This window comes from Pinus tabuliformis, chromosome 7 (genome assembly GCF_031772625.1).
Source record: "Pinus tabuliformis cultivar Carrire ecotype Pingquan chromosome 7, CPIR1, whole genome shotgun sequence".
Classification (NCBI taxonomy): domain Eukaryota; kingdom Viridiplantae; phylum Streptophyta; class Pinopsida; order Pinales; family Pinaceae; genus Pinus; species Pinus tabuliformis.
The window spans coordinates 575,241,144-575,262,516 of NC_142293.1; positions in this window are offsets into that span (position 1 = coordinate 575,241,144).

A 21,373-nucleotide genomic window follows, 5' to 3' on the forward strand; every position below is an offset into this window, starting at 1 on the left:
AAAAATGGATTGAAAGAGGGCATCCTCCTAGCCCTAAATCAAATGCAAAGGCATATGGTAGCAATGGATTGAAGGCTCAAACATCTTGAGAAGCACATGGAAATTCCTCCTTATCCTAGTTGTTCCCCAAGAAAAAATGTGGATCCCATTCTAGTTGAAGACACTTATTTAAATAAATATGTTTGAATGTCTTTTAGATACTTTATTTTCAATACTTTTAAGGTTAACTTCTATAGTTTTTTATTTAGAAATGGCCCTAGAGCTCCAATAGCTAGTCATAGCATTTTGGTTCTTAGAACTTTGATCAACACTCTATCTTTTGCAATTTTGAAACAACTTAAGTTTTGTGTATGATTTAGTTTCCCTAGTGGGAGACTAGAACAAGCTTCAAAAGACATGAATGTAAACCTCTTATTTAAAGGAATGGAAAATTTTACTACATATATATATATATATATATATATATATATATATATATTAAAAAATATTAAAAAAAAACTTTATAGTTTTAAGATTGCCAAAATTCGATAAGCATTTAGTTCTAATTTTCAGAGTTTTTACATTTTTCATCATAATTTTTTCACCATTAAACAAAAAAACCCTTATATTTATATATCCTAATATATTGGCCTAGAAAATTTATTATTTGACAAAACATAAAAATCTAGACTATTTAGTGGAAATCATGACCTTAAGATTTTTATTGGTATTTGTTTTTAATTTCAAATCCACTGCTTCACATTCCATTTCTCTTGAGTTTGTTTTAGTGGGTCTCATTACTTGGTATTCACCTTGAAAAATCCAATTGAGCCCTTTGAATGTGAAATCATGAGTTGAGTATTCTCAATTGATCCTAAGATCAAATGAGTTTGGACATTATAGTCTATTGTAAGCCTCAAAATTAATTTCCCAATATGACTACCTTAGCTTCCAGTTCCGCATTTTTAACTAGCTAATTCTTTATTTGAGACGACACCTTATTTTGAGATATGATGCAATTTCCTAGAGACCCTCAAATTGACACATTATTGTTCTTGTTATCCTTCAAAAATTGGCAATTTTACATGGTGCGCATCTAAAAGAATGTCAAAGACCACCCATTCTGAATATAGAAGGATTCCACTCTACAAATGTTCTACAATGACTAAGAGAGGAAGACCCTATGTGCTTAGAATTAATAAATCCAAAATCCTTCACTCCTTAATGGATCCTAAAAACGCAATTCTTCGAAAACCCACAAAGAAAATATGTTGGAGAAGAGAAGAAAAATGGATAAAGCATCAAAAAACCCTACTCTTCGGCCAGACATAGTTTATCTCACCTTTTCTCTAAGACACCATCTTTTCTCTCATAATAATTCTCTCTTGACCATACATGAGGAAGTGTACACAGACAATGAGAGAAATAATACTCTTCTATACGTGAATTAAGTTGACTTGTCACTTGTATATTATTTTGAATTGCATGGTTACATGCTTCATATTCATGGGAGATATTCTATGAAGGGGTTCTCCCCATTTTTATTTAACCACCCTTGATTCAATTAAGCCCCATTATTTGCCAATGAATCGGCTTGAATGTTGATATGTTACAGAATGTGGTAAAAAAAATGGAGTTGAAACTTTTAACAATTCCTTGAAGTCTTGTTTTCATCCTTGTGAGACCTGATCATTGTGAGGATGGATTTAACATTTGATGAATGATAATTGAGGAGTCGCCAACAATAATTAGATTCTTGATCTCCTTTAATCTAAGAATTGTTAACCCTTAAAAGAGAGCTAATGTGTTTGCTTGGTCATTAGTATATATCCCTAGGCTTGAATCATAGGTCAATTCCATTTATCCTTCGAGGTTGTAGACAACAGCCCCCACTTGCCCCTCCCCCTCACACTTGCCACCTCACGTTGTCCATAATCTTTTAATTAAAAAAGTCATAAACTTTTCCTCAAAATGAAGCATAACATTTGATTATTTATGAATGGAAAAGAGCATAACATTCTATTATTTACTTCGCTACTTATTTTATGTGGGTTACTATTTTATGGACATATTTAGTAACATGATAACTATGATATGTTGAGATTTATATATTGTCATCAATAAAACTTTAGAATCAACATGAAATAACAAGAAAAAGAGAAAAGATTCTAAAAATTAAAAAAAAAAAAAAAAATCCAAAAACAATAAACATACATTAAAAACATTTTAGATGGCCAAACAAACATGTATATTTCTCTCCTAACAAATATTTTTAATATAACAAAAATAAAAATAAAAATATAACATTTCAAAATTTTAAACCCTTTTTTCATATAAAAATATGATAATTTAAATTTTTACATTTTGTTTTTTTAATATAATATATCAAATCATTTTAAATTAAATTCAAAAATATAATATTATGTCACATTATTTTAAATTAAATTCAAAATATAATAATATCATTTAAAAAAAATTATGAAATCTTAGAACAATATTTATTTTTTATATAAACCCATTGCATCATTAAATATATTTTGTAGTATTTTTACAAAATATAAAAGAAAATTATATCACTACAATATTAGAGATAAAAATACACAACAATTTTCTAAATCAACTTGGTGAAACAAAAGGTAGAGATAATTATATGAATACAAGATAACCCAAAACAAATGTCACAAAACATTTCAAATGATTTAACATACAAATTTCAAGATGAATTGCTTGCCACATGAAGAAGAAAAGAATGTGATAAATGATGAGAAAGATTATTATAAATTGATTTTAAAGTTTTAGTATTAAAAATTTTGATTCAAATGTTATCAAAAATGTTATAAAAAAAATAATAAAAAGGAAATGGAACTTCTTTTAAAAAACATGGAAACAAAATCAAGATCATATAATTTAAGAAGACAAAATCCTTTCAAAATGATGAAAAGATTCATATTTATTAAAGGCTTATCTCTAATTAAGGAGAGACATTTTTAAATGAAAGGGATAAATTTCCCTAATAAGAGAAGGTTAAGTAATAAAAAGATCATAAAAATGTTTTAATATAATTTTATTTTTTATATTTAAACATTATCTAAAGATATGGGAAAGGAGAAAATGTATTGATAATGGTATGAAACTATTTTGATAAGGTTTATAAATTTTGTGGAATATTAGAGTTATTGAATTAAATAAATTAAATGGTGAAAGCTTTTGGTTATCAATTTCTTTTCCAGATTTCACAATTATTTATAATGATGTTTAAATTTCTAATAATAAATTTTTGAAAATATTTAGAAACTTATAAAGTTGGTACTCTATTTTTATTAGGAGTAAATAAAGTTGAAATGATAGAAAAGAATGTTTCATAATGGACAAATAAAGTTGAAACTATAGAAAAAGAGTGTTTCATTAGGGACAAATAAAACTAAAACGACATAAAAGAGCGTTGGGTAAAGATCAAAAGATAATCATTTTTCAATAACCTTTGTGGTTAATGGTTACTCAATCTCTCAAATCAATAGATCATTTTTCTCAGTCCACCATTTTAAACCTAAAAACTCTCCCTCTTCTTCCCTGCTCCTAGCTCTTATTTCTCTTCCCTACATTCAAGGCATTATAGATCATAATTCTAAGATTTTGGCTAAGAAGAATACTACAACTCTTTTTAAACCCTGTAGAACCCTTAAATAATTAGTTAAAAGTGATAACAATAAATCTAACCCTATTCATGGCCAAGTAGTTTACTAAATTTCCTACTCTTGTGGAAAATCATATATAGGCCAAATTGATATACCTTTCAAAGTTCATCTCAAAGAGCATATAACAACAAATCCAACAATCATATCTCCATTTCAACTATTGTTGAGCACTCCCACAATCCTAAACACTTCATTAGTTTTGACCATACCAAAATTTTTGCATCAATGCCTTATCAATCATCTCATACATTGGGGAAACATTGAAAATTGAAAAACATCCTAATAATTTCAATCATGAAGATGGATACAAAATTAGCGCATAGTTGTAGTTCACTATACATCATATTGGTCATTAAAGCTTGCCTTTGTTTCTATTTCTTGTTGTTATTTTTCCCCTATTTGTGGCCACTGTCGATATTCTTCCTTTGACCTTTCCTTTTTCTATCTTGATTGTTTTCTTTTATTAAATTTTTTTTTTTTTTTTACTATATTCACCCCCTTTACCTGCCCATTTGAATACAATTTTCATGTCATAATCAAAAAGTTTTTCCTATTTCTCAATTTTCATGTCTAAATTAATTACATTTTATTAATTTACAATAGTTCTTTGATTATTTTATTTTTATTTCATTATTTTATTCTTAATTCACTATTATTTTACAACATCTTGTTGATTTTATTTTTATTTCACAATGATTATCCTTAAAACTTTACCATATATATTTACCCCAACACTCTTTTCTCTCATTTTAGCTTTATTTGTTTTTAAATCTTTTACACAATTTATCTCAAAAAATCCAAGTATCACTATGGTTAATTTTGAAACCTAAAAACTTAGAATCCAACCAAATGTAACATGTCAGGAGATCCATCCACACACGTTTACAATGTGAAAGGTGTAGAGTCTAAATATATGGGCTGAAAATGGAAAAGGAATCACTTTAACAAATAAGTGCATCAAATTATGAAATAAATCCCAATAGCTAACGATGAGTCCCTATCAAGCTTGTAAACGCCACAACTTGGTCCATCAACTGATTACTAAAGTATATATAAAATTGAAAAGTATGGATTGGGACAGAAGGTTCAATAAATAAAGGAGACATGCAAATATCTCCATAAATTTTATGGACACTCACTAGTAGATGAAGCAACACCCTCGGGATGACATAACAACCCCTAGTAAAAATCTTTTATCCAAAATATATTAGGTCATGTGATGGGGACCTTAGCCTAAATTGTTGATTTAGCTTTAAGGAAATGAACTCCATCAATTTATCCACTTGCATAACAAATGAGCTTTTTTGGTTAGTATGCATGGTTTACTTTTGAATTTATCATGAAGAAATATTCTCCAATACCCTCTGCATATCAATTTCCAAATGTACATGAAAAGTAAGAAGTATCAGATTGCATGTACTTTGTACATATAATTTAGCATGTTGAGGCCTTAATAGTCCCCCCCTCCTACCCTCAACCCCCACCCCCACCATCAACTAACTTGGGCCCCAATTTTATTTTTTGTCGAGGCTTGTTAAGTGAATTTTTCTCTCTCGTAGCCTTATTTTTCTAAGTTAACTTAATGTTTATTTGCTACTAGTTAGAATTAGTATTAATTAAATCCTTGTGTGATATTTTTGTTTTCACATGCAATTGCAATGATCTATGGAAGTTGCATTATTAGATTGCTTCACATGATAGGTTTACTTAACGTGCATTTATCACATTAAGCACATCCTAGTTTAAATCCCCCTACACACTTGGAGTTAAATGGCTATAACCTATTGGAATATATTTTGGAGCTTACTTTAGGATAAAAAAGTGTTTTCCGTCATAGGTTAACTCAAAACTAGGCTTTGGTTTGAATCAATGTGTTTGCCATCCATTAGGTTTAAAGTGCACAAGAGGTTAGTGGGCCATTTTTCAAAATTAAAGTCTTTCAACTATTTATAAATTTTTTCAATGTCAGTGAACAAATTTAGAGCTTATATAACACAAATTTTAAATGAGTAGGAAAAATTTAATTTGAGTAAAGGAGTATGTTCAACAGAGATTGGACTTTTATTAAAAAAAAATTTTTTCTCTTGGATTTTTATTAAAAAAAAAATCTCATAATTTTGGGTAAATGTGTTAAACTTTTTTACTCCAAGAAAAGGTTACTTTAGGGTTTACAAAATTGAAAACCCAAAAACATTGTTGATTTTTGAATCCAAGGTGCAAAAACGTGGAAATGTGTATTTATAATTTCCTATTACATTGAGTTGTTGGACTTCACCAATTAAGAAAAATTGAAATAGTGTTGAGTAGAGTTAGATAAGCATTCATCAATAAGCTCCACCTATTATCTACGAACTACAAAAATATACTCTCAATCAATTGTAGTTTGAATTCATTATAGTTTGGATGAGGTGTTGTAACTAGGGTACATCTTTATTGAAAGTTCACATATTTTATCAAAAAAAAATGGACTTCTCAAAATTTCCATTGAATCAATATTTCATTCATCGCAAATTAGAATGCTTTCAATGTAAATGATTCATCAAGGTTACTAAGAATTAAATATCTATACACATTTATAAGAATGATTTCAGCATAAATAAATCATCAAGGTTACTAAAAATTAAGTATTTAGACACATTTTGAACATGCTTTCAATGACACTTTTGATCATGCTTCAATGGATTATATATGAGACTGCTTTGATAGTTATTATTTGTATATTCCACTACAAATTTTCATAGCTATAAAATGATGAATTATAAGGTGTATACAACGGAATATTAAGAAATTAATTTTTGGGTTTTACAAGATCTACATTTAGTTTGAGGTTAGTCCACATATTGGATATTCCATAGAAGAATGATTTGTCCAACTATGGGATGTTGTTACTGTTAAGAAATCTAGGGTAGAGAGATGAGTTGATTTCTCTAGCAATGATAATTATTATTGACTTGATTATTATTATGTGTTCTTCTTCATCAAACAACTACCAAATCATAAAGAATAATGATACAAAGGACACAAGATGTAGGTGATCATCCAGGGAAAAACCTCTCCAATTTTGAGAGGAAAACCCAAACAAATTCTTCTTCTTATAGAATCTTCAATTGAAAAATTCCAAGACCTAGACCCTTGACCAAGATTCCTCCAAAACCATGTCAATATTTCCCTTAAGTCAAAGCAACTACTTCTTCCTTGTCTTCAATTTTGACATACTTGCAATTTCATCCCCCCTTACTACAATTTCATCTTACCTGCAACTTTTGCAACTTTTTCAACCCTAGCTTCAAAAACCCCAGGTCACACGTGAGTGAGGATAATGGAGAGATCTATCTTCCTCGTTTTCTATGACTCCTTCTTCTTCCTAGTGAACTCAGCCTTCAAACTAGTCCTTATTGACACCAATCCTTCACACTTTGATGTTACTACAACTTGGCCTTCCTGCAATAGATTGAATCCCTAATCTTCTTCTCATGTGTGGAGAGAAGTAGCCCAAAACTAATCCCAAAACCTCAATCTTATTTCCTTATTTCATCCTCCTTTGCTTCACACCTTTTCCTCTTTCTTGATCAAATATTAGTGAGTGAAGTAAGTCTCCAAGGGGAGGTTGAAGTCTTCATTATATATTCTTTTTGTCCATGATTTTAGGTTGACTTGAACTATCTCTAAGCTGACTTGATGCTTGTGTAGGCTGACTTTCTTATTGTAAATTGACAAGGTCTTGGAGGATTCTTTGACTCAATTTTGACTGAAATGACTTCTTCTTTACAGTATGTAACATGCCCAAATGGGTCTTCAATACATGACATTGAATTTATGACTTAATGACCAAACCTAATAGCTCACAATGGGAGCTTCATCTATAAAATAAAATTCCTTGAGCATAAAACCAATCTCTCAAGCATAAAATAATTTTATTTTTATTCTTTACATTAATTACACAAAATCATGATTACACGTGTCAATATGAAGATCGAACCTAGTTACATATTTCAACACTCCCTCTTAACTAGGGAGGTATTCATAAATCATACAAGGTACTTGGACATTTTTAGTCTGAAGAATTCTCATAAGAAGAGTCAAATTGGTAACCCATTTGTATAGCATCATATCATCCAGCATTTTCACATAGCAAGGCCTTGACTAACAGCTCTATCTCTCCACAACATCAGAACACAATGTTGGTGAGACCAATTATTTATAGACACCCTCATCATTGTCTCTCTCAGAACATACCCCCCTCGGGTTCTCTCGGAGTATGTTCCACCATGACTATTCTTATCTTGGATTCCCAATCCTTAAAGAATATCGATCCTCTACGACTACTCTTATCTTTGATGCCCTACCACATCCTCAAAGAGTATTAGATGCCAAATGCTTACCCAATCCTCCATTTTATCTTCCCACGTGAAGACAAGAATGATGTGTCTATCTCTCCCTCTCATTTAGGGAGGATATGCCCATTCCTATTAAAGGAACGTGCCCAATTTCCCTCTTGTACCCATCCTATAAAAGGAATGTGCCCAAGTTCCCTCTTAATCAGGGACTTGACCAAGATCCCTCTTGACTAGGGACTTGCTTTCAGTAGCTCTTTCGGTGGATATTATGGGACAACCAACTGATTGAAGAGCTCCTCCTTTCTATGTCATGAAATTATTTCTCTTTATTCAGGAGACTTTATCTTTTTAAGACTTCTTCGCAGGGCATTGACCATCCATCACTTTCATTCATGAATCATGCCATTCATGTCATCCTTTCTTTAATTGTAAAGTGATCATTATTCCATATCTGGTGTTGGGTCTCCTTTTGTTTGCCTATAATACCCTATATTGTCCTTTATTTTTTACCAACTTTACCTCAAACCTATTCACCACTTGCCTATCTTCTTCAAGAACATAACTTTTTCGCATCCTTATGTATCTATGAGGTAATTTATATTCAAAGCATGATTTTTATGATTTCTTGTTAGTATGATTAGAATAATTGATTCTTTATATTCTCTTATTATTTGGATTGACTCAAATAGATTTTAAGACCCTGTTCATGCTCATCTGGCACCAGTATTATCCATCTAGTACCAACGTTGTTGTCTGGTACCCATGTTCCTGCTCATTCAGTAATTGTGTTCATCTGGTAGCTATGCTCATCTGATACCTATGTTCATCTTGTACTTACCCTATTCATCTGGTACCAAACCCAAATTCTTAGCTTCGATGGTTCGAGTGGACTACTTCCGATGAGACCAAGGGAACTGATGGTCAAAGCCTCACCCTTTTTATGGAAAATCAAGATATGCTTCATCCTCATGCACTGTGTGTCATGAGGATGAAGCCCAATATCTGAAGGAAAATGATGTGTAACATTTTCATGATGATTTGATCATATATTTTAAACTTTGTATGTAATGGTCATTCCTCTATAAGAGAAGTCTCGTAGATGATAGGTAAAGAGACAAAGATATAGAGATTTAGACAGTATTTTTATGTTGGAGATGTGATTGAACAATTAATCTTTGTAAACCTTTTTTTTTAAATCAATGATATGAGCAGCGGTTGATAAGTTCTTTGTGTTAATAGTTCTTTAGTTCTGTAATTTCTCTTAGCTTTCCTTAGTAGCTTGACAAGGGCCCATCAAATCCATCAAGGAAATTTTTTATTATAGTTATTGTGAATATAGTTTGGTTTATGTGTGATGAGTGACTTAGTGTTATAATTCAATTTCAAAGCATTTGAAGTGATTTTAGTTATGTTCTATGCGAGTAATATGTTTGAGAGTGTGATATAAGTCTGGAGTTGTTAGTTTTTGAATGAGGATTCATTAGTTTCATGAATGCAAACTTTATTTCTCAGGATGTATGTTTAATTGTTGATTTCTATTTTGAAGAATAGGAAAAGTTAAGATAAGAGATCTCACCATTCACGTGCATGTGTTGTTAAGTGAAGACTCTTGTTACACCTAACATTTCATGTATAAGAATGCATAGCTTTCTTCAAAACTAATTAAATTAGGAATTAGTACTTTTATTGATTGCAACAAGTTGATTTTAGCCAGTTGCTACAGGAAAACAGAGTTGAATCCATCATTTTATTTCATGAGACTGTAAATGGACAGACTTATTACCTGAGAAAGAACATTTGGATCACATGCTTGTTGAGATTTTATTTATGAGTTTTGATTTCAGATCTTTAAGTTGTGTGAGGAAGTTAGATTGAAACTTGTAAAATGGAGTATTGGTGTTGAGTGCTTCTAGGCTATACTCATCAGACATAGGAACTTATATGTTATCAGCACATTTAGTGCATCAGCTCTACTAATTACTATTCCCTGGTTGATAATTTAATTTGTGGTGATATATCATTCATATAATTGCCCCAACATTTTTGGCATCGTTGCCGGGGAGCTGTAAATGGTAATAGTTAATGATTTGGTTTTTATTTTGTTTTTGTTAAGCGTTATTGAGGATGACCTAATGGTGGAGAGAAGATGGTAAGACATGAGTGAAGAGCCACGTGTCCACTATGGTGGGGTTGCTCCAAAGTATGGTTGTCTCTAATTGGTTTTCTAGTTTCTTTTTCATATGCATAGAATTAAAGGTAGGATCTAAAGCCTCGTTTTTCTTTCTTTTTCTTTGCAAGTGTGTTTTCATTTAGATCTATTCATGAAAAGAATAGAATCCTAACTTCTGTGAACAGATAACTCATTGACAACGGGATCCTAGTAGCATGGTGGTGCTTCGTGTACATGATTGGTTTGCTTGAATTTGTTTTTAAGTGTGTTTTCTTCTTATTTATTTAGGATTTTTAATAAGAAATCCATACACTAATCCATGTGCATGACAGGGTTAGAAACCAGCAAAGCAGTATTCAAGGATGACCAAGATTTTGGGATAACTCTCTCAAATACTAGCAGCAATTAGGATCTCTACTTCTCAGGAAGAACAAATCTTGACAGCATCCAAGAAATTATCTTCCTTCCCAAAAGCGATAGAAGAACAAAAACTCCATGAATCACATCCACACGAAGATATTTACTCTTGCAAACTTGTTGAATAAACTAAAGAACCATGGACTACATTCGATGGAGAGAAAGAATTAGAACTTGAGATTAAGGAATTTTTGACGTGCCTATCTACAAATCCATGGCTCTACATGGCATGTTAGAGGATATGCCAAATGAACCAAATAGCGAGGTAAACCAAGAGCATTTTCATTTTATTGAAAATTGGTTTCAAGCAACTATAATGCCACACCAGTCCTTCATTCTTCCTTACTTCTTGGCATCATCATTAAGAGTATGAATGCATTTTTACACCTATTACGCACATGGTTACATTGGAAATACTCCTATACTTTAGGAGAGGAATTTATTTTTCTCAAGTAAAGTAGGGTAATAAATAAATAAATAGATGTTTCATATAGTAGTTAGTTTAGTTATAACATATAGGCAACGTCTTTCCCATTTGTTTTCAATAAGTAGGGATGTTAATAGCCAAAAGTAATTAGTTGAAAATGAGAGATATATGTTCCCATTGCATATTTATGTTAGGGTCTCTTTCTTTTTTTTGGTTGATAAGTGGGTGAATCCTGAAAATCACTCTTACACTGTGGTTGAGAGGCCATGACTCAGGGGCGTCTAAGCCATCAAAGTCACCCGGGGATCGCACCCGGCCTGAGCCGCACCAGCGGGAACCATGCTGGATTTTTTGGTATCGGCGAGACTAGAACTAGTGACCTTTGCTTACGGAGTGCCTTAACAACGCACTCCTTCACCGACTGTTCTAAATCTACTTGATTATGTTAGGGTATCTTTCAGTTGCATATTATTTTAATAAATATTTCCACGCAACTTTATTTACAACTGCAACATGGTTCAACTATTACTTTGCTTTCCCACTTATTATTTCTTTTTAGTTAGATTTGTTTCTAGTTTTTCTTTTCAATAAAACAAGTTATGACCATTATGTTTAGAATTGTAGGTAAATTTGGAAATGACTACATAACAACATCGTCTAGTATTGCATACCAATTGTTTAGTACCATATTTCATCTAACAAGTATCGAGAAATCTGGTACCGATTTTTTATTTTGCAAAGACAGAGCAGGATGCAAGGGTCTTGTTCAGTTGTAATGCTTAAATACTGGAAGAATATTTTCAAAAGAGGAAAAGACATATTCATCAATCAAATGGAACACTTAGGGGAGTATTTGATGACATATTTCCTTTTTCCTTAAGTTATTAAAAAGGATGCATTCATGCTTTATTTGTTTTAAGACCGCTATTTCACAAAGATGATATAAGCAATCATTTTCATAAAATTTGAATTGAATGATAATTCCAAACTATTCATAGCTAATATACCTTTTCTTTGTTTTGGAATTTCATTTTTCTTATTCATATAGATTTCTTATCATTAATACAAAACAGTTTCTCAAAATATAGTTACCAAAACATGTTATGCGAATTAAAACAAAGTTAAGAGGTCCATACAATGATATCGATGAAAAAGAAACTTGAATACCATAACCATAACACCAAAGCATGATATCCGAAGCATATTTCTTAAGACTTGCAAGAGAGTTACTAAATTCTCTACTCATAGTCAAACACTACTTTAAATTCAAAATCATATATGAAAACTATGATTAGTAGGACTTTAGGTGTCTTTTGGTTATTCTTCAGTTAGCCTCATCCATCTCACATTAAAACTAGCTCATTCATGCTATGTACTTGAGTACCTATAAGTACCTTATGCGTCTAATGCATTATGTTGGTAATCTAAGTCACTCTGAAAGGTATCATCCTATTCCTTTACGGAGCTTTCTGAAGTCTCTCCCCCATCTACCAATTACAAAAGCAATGTTCATAAGCTAAACCTAAAATGGTAGGAAACATGGGACTATAGCCTTCAGTGTAAAATAGGTTTATGAGGTTAACATGTTGAGGCTATGGATGTCTGCTGATAGTGGGTACTGACCTATGATACCACTAGGCAAACCCATTGAGGCTATGGACGCTCGCAGGAAATGGGGCATTCTGCCTAAAGAAGTGTTAACCAAACCAAGGCTTTTGTCTACATGTATGATGGTTACTTTATAGTGTTACAATAAAAAGGAAGCATGTGTGGATGAAGTCAAGGGTAAAAACAAACTCCATAAATTGTTGTTGAAGAATGGCCTTAAAGTAACCTTGAGTCCTCTATCATTAGTTTTTCATACTATATCTAAGATTTAATTGTCTTAGAAGTGGGACCTATGATCACAAAGAACTAATAAAACTCAACTGCAAAGCTTATCTGTAATACTTGGATGACTATAAGACTTTGGGATTTGGTTAGTAATAACTAATTTTTCATCGGTTCATCATTTGTTGTGATCATAAAAATCCTCCTACCTACAAAGAAGGAGAGCCCCTTAAATTTATAAAAGGTTTATTTTCTTGAGCATAAAACTGTTAAAGATTGATGAAATCTTATGTAATGAGTGATTTGAAATTTCTTTATTCTTGGTGTTAATTTAGCATCATTTTAATAATTTTGATATGAATTATTTTTGTTCAGTATTCATCTCATTAGTGTTGAAGAAAGCGTAACTAGGTTCAGTTTTCATAAATGTAATTTTGATCTTTGTATTTATAAAAGAAAATAAATATTTTTTTTTTTATTTATATCAATGTGTTTCTTGCTCATTGCATAGGTCTAACACATGCCAAAGTTCTATAAGGAAGTCAAAGAATCAAAATAAATGTTGAAGACCCTTAAGGGCATATTACACCATGTATATTTATGTATGAGAGTCCAAGAAATACCTCCAAGCCAAGTCACAAGCCTCCTCCATGAAACGACATCACAAAAGGAAGCAATCTGAAGCATAGAAGTTAAGTCGGCCTCAAGTCATCAATTAATGCAAATTTACCTCTAAAATCAGCGAAGGAAAAGGAAAAGTATAGGGTACGAAAAAGGACGAAGAAGGAGCCTCTCATTTGAGAACTTTTGAGGTCTAAAATGGGCCTCCTAAGAAAAATGTACAACCAAAATAAACTTTGTAAGAACCAATAGGATTCAAGATGATGATGTCAACCGTGGGGGATGATTCACCATTTTGGGATAAAAAATTAAAAATATTAGAAAATAATAAAATAGTAAAACTACTTTTTCAACTTATCTCCCTAAGGTTTTACTCAAATTTCGAGTGGGAGTACTTGCTGGATGAAAAAATTAATTCTTCATCCAAGGAGTACCCATGTTGCATACTTTCGATGGACCTTGCTACATGAAAAATCATAAATCCATGAAAAAATGTGATTGCAATCACATTTTTCATGTATTTCTCATTTTTCATGTAGCAAGGTCCATCGAAAGTACATAACATGGGTACTCCATGGATGAGGAATCAAATTCTTCATCCAATGAGTGCTCCCGCTCAAAATTTGAGTAAACCCATAGGGAGATAAGTTGAAAAAGTAGTTTTTTTCTTTTTTCCCTCTAAAATTTGATGATGTAATCTAATCTTATTTTATTATTTCCACTATTATTTTATAATTTCCTTAGGAGGCCCAATTTAGACCTCAAAATTTCCATAATTAGTGCAACGAAGAAGGAAGGAAGAAAACAAAAGTTAATAGGTTTGTCTTAGGGCCTATTATAGTCACACGTGAAAAGAAAAGGATGCTCTCTCTATTGTCATAACAGCCTTCCTATTATAGTCATAAAAGTTTGTTGGTTGGGATAAGAAAGGAGTGCCTATTAGGCCTCTCACTCAAGCGAATAATAACACCACACAAGTGAAGGAAGGAGAGCAATATAGCATCAGTTTCTTGAAGGAATCCCCTAACACGTGTGAAGAAATAGGGCCACACTACTATCTCATCAGACCTGCAACTATATCTCAAGGAATAGCTCGATTGTAAGAGGGATAAGTTAATCTTCATAAGGCAAGGAGTCTACTAAGGGAACAAAGAAAAATATCTCTTCTAGTGCAAACATAACTAGGGTTTCTATCAGTTGTCAGAAGAAGAATGAAGTGCTGGAAGAAGGAGGAAAAAGTGTCAGAAGTAGAAGGAAAAAGGCTTGACTTGTGCTTGGAGGATCTTCTTGTCAAGGGTCTACAAAAACTTCAATAAGAGAAATTTAAATAAGGGTTTTCCTCTCTAAGAGAGAGAGGTTTTTCCCTAGTCGAGAGCCAACATCCTGTGTTCTTCTCTCTTGTATTTTGGTAGCTATTCGATGAAGTAAGAGAACATACACTAATAATAATAAGAAGAAGATTGTGTTAGCAAGACAAATAAAAGTACTTCACAAATTGTTATCATTTCTATAAGAATCTCATTTTAACTCATGTTCCCTAGACTCTTCAACATAGTATCAGAGCCAAGGTGACACATCAAGGAAGGGAATCTCAAGAACACATACAAGGTTGAAGCATCAACTCTACAAGCTAAGGGTTTCAAATCCATCAAGGAAAAGGAGGTTTATCATCTACTCTTCTAAATCCATCAAGAAAGACTACAAAGCAAGAAGAATATCCTTTCATATAAAGGCACCTACAAGAAAATCCATTCAAAGAAGAATATTCATCAAGTTACATCATTTTCAAGAAAAGAAAAGCACTCAAATTCAAAGAAGTATCATCACCAAGCAATCTCTTTGAAGGAAGAAATTTGAAGATCACCAAGATCCAAGAAGTCAAATCATCAAATCTTCAAGGAAGGAGCAATACTTATTCATCATCAACACTATCAAGTAAGTACTTGTATGTCCTCTTCTGAACATATCACAATGTCTTTTTGCAAGGAAAGAAACAAATTGGTTGGGCCTATTAATTTCCTTGCATGGAAAAAGAGGACCGATTTACTTCTCAAGGAGAATGAACTTCTAGAACACATCCAAGGGAGTATCACTTTCCCTGCTAAGGAACAAACTTAAGCCTTAGAAAAATATAATAAGGATGAAACAAGGGCTCAAAGGATCCTAATAGAATCCATTAAGGACTCTCTCATTCCTTATGTTTCCAAACTTGAAACATTGAAAGCAATCTATGATAAATTGATAGAGGTATTTTCAGTTAGCACAGATGGAGAAGTGATATCATTACGCAATTAATTGTACAAGATGAAGATATCCAAGGAAGGAATAGCTCCCTACTTCATGAAAATCTCTGAAATGAGAGATCAATTACAAGAGCTAGGATAATTCATGTCTGACAGAGAAATGAAAATTATAGTACTCAATGCTCTACCTAAGGATTGGGGAAACTTCACATCAAGTAGATATGCCAAGAAGAAAGCTACCCCGTTAAATGAACTTTGGTATCTATGCAAAATTGAGGAGACTAGACTCAAAGCCAAAGATGATGTGGGATCAAAGGAGTAAGAATTTGTTGCTATGGCCAAGAGAAAAACAAATTTTGGCAAGTTTGGTCCACCAAGGACAGGTAACAGAGATATGTCCAAAGTTCAATGCTTTGCCTACCAAGAATATGGACACTAAAAAAAGGGATTGTCCCAAGTTTAAGAAGGACAATAATAAGAGGAAAAGAGAATAAGCTCACATTACTAAAGAAGTGAAAGAAGAAGAGAAGAAGTAGAAAAAGGACGACCCTCTAGATCTATACTATGACTAAGTCAACTTCTTTACATAAGTCTTATTTGAAATTTTTGGGTATCATAGGGACATTTAGAAGTAGGATAGAATGCATGGTTTGGGAAAAATGGAATCTTCAGGAATATAGGAGCATAATGTAGAGATAGCTCAGATAAATATATTCATGTAGAAAGGATGTAGCTATTGAATGACCTCATCAATGCAGAAAGGAAATGATCATGATAAAATCTTGGAAATCCACTATCATCAACAAAGAAGAATCATTTGCAGGATGAGGACTACAAAGATCCTCTGGTGGAATATTCAATAGAAGATTCATAATTTTCAAAAAAAGAATATGTCTCGATAGGAATTCCACTCATGGGATTCAAGAAAGGATGATATGCAGGCAAGAAAAAATGAAGCAAAACAAAGAGGCAATCTCAAAAATTTATCAAAGGAAGCAAAGATGCTCAAGGAAATAGTCAACATGAGGTATGTATGCATCTATGTTTTCAATTTAAAAGTCATCATATGTATTAATGAGCATGAGGGATGGCTCTAAAAACATGGTCAAGAATAGGGAAGATATCTTTCATTAATAACATGCTCAAAGGCATGATTTACACACCAATAAAGGTCAACATGAGAAATTCCCTCATAAGAAGTATGAGGTGGTTGACTAAAAAACCTATGAAGAATCATATGAGAAAAGATATCAAAGATGAAAGAACACCATGGTCACTAGGAATCATCATCTGAAAAATTCATTGAAGAAATCTCCCAAAAGAAGGCTCCAGAACTCTGACAAAGGAAGAAAAATATCAAAGGACCCTTGACACTTAGAAAGGCCTTAGAGATATGAAGATATAGGATACTGATTCAAGTCAACAAGATGTCATAATGGAAATCCATCTAGCAAATTACTATTTCATTTAACTTTTGAGATGAATTCATGCAGGGCTACTAGAACAAAGTATTGAAAATCCAAGTAAAACTAAGCATTCATATGATGAATATTTCAGACAGAAGCATGATGAACAAGAAGTAACTATATGAAGAAAGATCCAGACATGTATCAAGAAGGCCACATTCCATAAAGGAATGACATGACGAACCAAGAAGGAAAGTGATCGATGGTTTATGGCCTACAAAGAACAAGCTCAACTGAATTTCATGACATCAAGGAGATAAGTTGATCAAGCAGTTGAAGGACCCACGAAGAAGAATTTGTTGATGTGTAGAAGAGTCCTTAGCTAAAAGAGAGCTCTGGCAAGTTCCTAATTAAAAGGGAGCTTGGGAAAGTTCCTGGTCAGAGGGAGCTTGGGTACATTCCTTCAAGGAATGGGCATATCTTCCCTAGTTGAGAGGGAGATATAGACACAACATTATTTTCTTCACTTTGGAAGAAATAATGGAGGATTGGGTAATCATCTTGCACTTGATGCTCTTTAAGGATGTGTAGGGCATTCAAGACAAGAGTAGGCAAGAGGACCGATATTCTTTGAGGGTTGGGAACCCAAGATGAGAATAGTCTTAGAAGGTCATACTCAGTGAACACCAGAGTGGTTATGTACCTTGAGAGAAAATGATGAAGGTGTTTATATTCATTGGTCTCAGAAACATTGTGCTTTGATCTAATGAGAGATATATCTATCAGTCAAGGCCTTGTTGTGGAAACAATGTTGGTTACTATGATGTTATAACAGATGGATTTCCAATCCGATTTCTCTTATGTGAATTCTTCAGATTGAAAATAGTGAAACACCTTGTGACAATTTATGAATACCTCCCTAGTTAAGAGGGAGTGTTGAAGAAAGTGTAACTAGGTTTGGTCTTCATAAATGTAATTTTGACCTTTGTATTTATAACAGAAAAGAAATATTATTTTTGTTATTTATATCAATGATTTTCTTACTCTTTTCATAGGTCTATCATAGGTCAAAGTGCTATAGGGAAGTCAAAGAGTCAAAATAAATGTTGAAGACACTTAAGGGCATGTTACACCATGTATATTTACGTATGACAGTCCAAGAAATACCTCCAAGCCAAGTCACAAGCTTCCTCCATGCAATGACATCACAAAAGGAAGCAATATGAAGCATAGAAGTCAAGTTGGCCTCGAGTCAGCCTAAGGAAGGAGCAGACCTCTATATATAAGGGTCATTCCTCCCCTCCAAAGTAACACAAATTCACCTCTGAAATCAGCAAAGGAAAAGGACAAGTATAGGGTGCGAAAAAGGATGAAGAAGGATCCTCTAGTGTAGCAAAGAAGGAAGGAAGAAAACTGAAGTTAATAGGGTTTTATTAGGGCCTATTACAGTCACACGTGCGAGGAAAAGGAGGCTTTGTTTGCTGTCATAACAACCCTCATATTAAAGTCATAAAAGTTTGTTGGTTGGGCTAAGAAAGGAGTGCCTATTAGGGCTCTCACTCAAATGAAGAATAAGACCACACAAGCGAAGGAAAGAGAGCAATCTAGCATCAATTTCTTGAAGGAATCCCCTTGCACATGTGAATAAATATGTCCACACTACTATTGGATCAAACCTACAACTATCTCTCAAGGAAGAGATTGATTGTAAGAGGGATAAGGTACTCTGCATAAGGGAAGGAGTCTACTAAGGAACAAAGAAAAATATATCTTCTAGTGCAATAATAACTAGGGCTACTATCAGTTGTCAGAAGAAGAACGAAGTGTTGGAAGAAGGAGGACAAAGTTTTAGAAGAAGAAGGACAAAGGCTTGACTTGTGCTTGGAGGATCTTCTTGTCAAGGGTCTAGGGTTTGGCATTTATCAATAGAATCTTCAATAAGAGAAATTTCAAGGGTTTTCCTCTCTAAAGGAGAGAGGTTTTTCCCTAGCCGAGAGCCAACATCTTGTGTTCTTGTCTCTTTTATTGTAGTAACTGTTTGATGAAGTAAGAGAACATACACTAATAATAATAAGAATAATATTGTGTTAGCAAGAAAAATAAAAGTACTTCACAAATTGTTATCATTGCTAGAAGAATCTCATTATAACTCCGATGCCATAGATTCTTCAACAATTAGCTCCGTTGTTTTGTTTTTCAGGGTCCTTTTTACTGAGTCATCTTAGAAACCCTCCTCACTTCTTCAATAGTTCACCTTGCTTGCATGAGAACATGCAAAACCTAAGGCATGTGGGAGTGGATGTTGGGACCTTTTTCAGCATCTTCATTTCATTCTATTCAGCTTCCTTTGGCATGCCAAATTGGCACTAATAAACTCCGGATCTTCCAGATCATGTAGGACCCTCATCCTTACTTTGCCTCATTTTCAACACTTCCACTACAATTTCAAAGTTCCTATACCAGTGTGTTGTTTGTAGTTTTTCCAGGAGAACAAATTCACATTCAGCATGAGTAATCGGTAGCACCTACTCCAGTTTGACCCTCAAAACATGTGAATATACATAGAGAAACCTACAGGATCCCAATTTAAAGACTATACGTTTGGATACCTTATTAAAATTTCATCTAGCACTGAAGAAAAATTCCATATATTCATCTAGTACTGGAAAGCATTCTCATGTGTTCATCTGGTACTGGAAAACAATTTTCATCTGGTATGGAGGTATGAGGTTAGTGTTTTATTTTCTGCTATAAATATTCATATTGATTGTGTGATGAATATATAATTACCCTCATAAAACTTTTATTACCATCAATTGTTAAGCCCCTATCCTAAATCCTAAAGTACTCACCTTTATTCCCTTGTTTTTCTAAGAAAAAAATCATTTTTATGATATGATTGAATGGGATAATCATGGGTGTGATTGGATGGATTCCAATCATAATTTGAGCAAATGAATTATATGTTGAATATCTCATGATAGAGCTTCTACCTCCATGGGTTGTTTAAACAATTATTTTACCACCATTCCATAACCATAAACTGAATGATTATGATGAATGATTATGGAAACATGACATTGATTATCGTGTACTGATGTACTAGTCCAATCAACCATGTTCTCTCCATCGTGTCTAACATGCAATTGAATGAAATTTGACATCATCAACAGAGATGATCTCCTAAATAATCTCTGCATACGACTTATCACCATCATTCTTGTAGGTTTTAACCCTGTACAGAAATTACCTGCATACGAATTCTTAAACAAAGAAAATAAACAATGCGAGAGCATAACCCATAAAACACATATGCACAAAGATTTTTCCCGGATCCCAAAACCGGGACTACCAGCTTGATTTTTCATTATGTTCCTTTCAATGTTACAATACATATTTATACATGCCGAAGCATCCAATACCATGGACCGAAAACCATCGCGTCCAAAAAACATGTGCGAAAATCATGCACAAAACCATAGGTGGGTCCGCCCAACCTAACATATGGTCCAAAACCAAATAAAGTGGGGTTATGGGTGCCCTTCAAACCCCCTATTAACTACGTGGAAAGAATATAACACAACCCAACAATCTCCCACTTGTTGTTTTCTTTCCACGGGGGCCACAAGAGAGCTTAGTCATTTTTCAGCCCTGAGATTCCCATTGCTTCTCTACACCAAGAGAACTTCTCAGAGCTCACATATTTTGTCAATGCATCTGCACTATTCTTCAAAGTGTCCACCTTTACCAGCAACACCTTTCTGTCTTCTATCATATCCCTCACAAAGTGATATTGAACATCAATGTGCTTTGTCTTTGAATGATAAGCAGGGTTCTTTGCCAAGAAAATTGCACTTTGGCTGTCACAGTATATTCTTATAGCTCCCTGTACTAACCCCATACTTGAACACAATCTCTGCAACCAAACTGCTTCCTTGCTTGCATGAGTGGCTGCCATGTATTCTGCCTCTGTAGTTGATAGTGCCACTACAGATTGTTTCTTACTCATCCAACTGACTGCACCTCCAAATAGGTTAAACACATACCCACTTGTAGATCTTCTCTGATCCAGATCTCCAGCCCAGTCTGCATCAACAAAGCCATGAATATCCAACACTCTGTCCAATCCTGGTCTTCCTTGGTAGCACAAACCATAATCACTAGTGCCACGCAAATACCTGAAAACCCGCTTCACTGCTGTCCAGTGCTCCTTCCCAGGTTTTGACATAAACCTGCTCAATACTCCCA